Raw genomic sequence first — 2,300 nt, 5'->3', positions numbered from 1 at the left:
ATAGCAGAGGAATTGCAATTTGGGACGAGAAAGCTATGGTGACCCGCAGGCCAGTCCAACGAGATAAAGGGAAGGTCAGCTTTTTATTAGGTTTTAGGGGGAAACTGGGGAGGGTTGTTTTGAACAAAAGAAACAAGAGTTAGGTTGTGGTGATTTCCCATTAGCTGTAAATGGTGGTTAGTGCTTGTTGTTGCCGGGGGCATTTTCCTTCCTTTTCTTTCTTTTAACGTTTACTCATCTTTGAGAGACAGAGAGAGACAGAGCATGAGCTGGGAAGGGGCAGAGAGAGGGAGACACAGAATCCAAAGCAGGTTCCAGGCTCTGAGCCATCAGCCCAGAGCCTGACGCGGGGCTGGAACTCACGGACCGCGAGATCGTGACCTGGCTGAAGTCGGACGCTTAACCGACTGCGCCACCCAGGCGCCCCTTGGGATCCATTTTAAATGAGGTTTCCTTTATTTTCACAGGTGCTAATGCTCATTTTTCTCCCTGGTGCTAATGCTCATTTCCCACTAAACCGAAAGGAAAAAAAATAGTTGTAATTGAGATTTCATCAACCAGGACATTTTAGACATGCAGAACCCGGACTTTTGTTCTTATACCGTAAATCGAACAAAATGCAGAAAACCATCATTTCCCACTCATGCTACCAATCACTGTGTACCTACAGGGCCGCCTTGTGCCCTGGGAGGAGGGCTATGGCATTTCATAACCAATTTCATAACCATTATAACACTTCCTCTGAGGAATCTCAGAACCAGCTTGTCCAAGAACGTCCTTTGACGTTAAGTCAATGATTCAGTCAGAATCTGAAATATTCTTTTTTTTTTTTTTTAATTTTTTTTCAACGTTTATTTATTTTTGGGACAGAGAGAGACAGAGCAGAGAGAGACAGAGCATGAATGGGGGAGGGGCAGAGAGAGAGGGAGACACAGAATCGGAAACAGGCCCCAGGCTCCCAGAGCCTGACGTGGGGCTCGAACTCACGGATCGCGAGATCGTGACCTGGCTGAAGTCGGACGCTTAACTGACTGCGCCACCCAGGTGCCCCAGAATCTGAAATATTCTTACAGAGAAAATCAATTAGAAAGTTGCATCACTGCAAACTCAATATTAAACCTTCAGCTTCTTTGTGTCATTAAAAGTACAATTCTTTAAAAAAAAACTAAATGCACTGCACAAATAGAAGGTATTATTTTGAACTGACCAAGAGTCATGATTTGGGCAAGGACCAAGGAGAATAATAAACAAACGGGGTGGAAGAATTTGGGATGTGATTTTTTTCCTGACATAAATTCATATTATTTATTATGTGCAGAAGACAGGAAGTGTCGTCTGGGCCAGGAGGACTCTGTCTCACCAGGTACCATCATGAGGTGTGAAAAGGCACCATTCTTTCTATTCAGGAAGAGAGCTGGATAGGCCAGGACCATTTTTTTTCTGCTGAAGAGTTGTGTCTTAAGATTGTCTGTACTGGATTTGCAGTAGTGGAATTCAGCTCTCTCTGAGGAATTTCTTCGAAGAGTCTCCCTTTGTCTTGTGTTCTGTTTCCCATTGGACCACCAGCCTTTGGCTCTGAACGAAAAGCTCCAGCCAGAGGGGTTCATCAACCAGCAGGTTGCTATGTAGAAGAACTCATCATTTGTTTCTTTTTATTTCCCTTCCTGACACACATACTAAATTGAAATGACATTGAAAGTATCAATCTGAGGGGCACTTGGGTGGCTCAGTCAGTTAAGTGTCTGACTTCCGCTCAGGTCATGATCTCAAGGTTTGTGAGTTCAAGTCCCACATCGGGCTCTCTGCTGTCAGCACGGAGCCCACTTCAGATCCTCTGTCCCCCTCTCTCTGCCCCTCCCCCATTCATGCTATCTCTCTCTCTCTCTCTCTCAAAAATAAATAAATGTTAAAAAAAGATTTAAACAAGAAAGTATCAATCTGAAAAAAAGGAAGGAAGAGAGAATTTGTGGGATTTGCCCTATTTAAACAATATATGTCATTACTCTGGAGTATTAAGAGCAGGCAGGGCCACAGGAAAGCAGTTCCCAGCAGGTGAATAGGTGATAACAAACTGATCAGGTTTGATTTCTAGTTTTGTTTCATTTTTAATTTATAATAGTAATAGCTAACGTGAGCTACATACATGAGTATGAGTATGTCGTGTGCAGTTTATAAATTGCTTTAGCATGCATTCATGACCTAATGTGATTCTCATGGCAGTGTAATGATACTGATACCATCATTATCCCCCATTTTACAGAGAAGAAGACTGAAGCTCTGAGAGACTGACTTTCCCCAGG

This window comes from Leopardus geoffroyi, chromosome C3 (assembly GCF_018350155.1).
Source record: "Leopardus geoffroyi isolate Oge1 chromosome C3, O.geoffroyi_Oge1_pat1.0, whole genome shotgun sequence".
Lineage (NCBI taxonomy): Eukaryota > Metazoa > Chordata > Mammalia > Carnivora > Felidae > Leopardus > Leopardus geoffroyi.
This window is presented reverse-complemented; position numbering follows the sequence as displayed.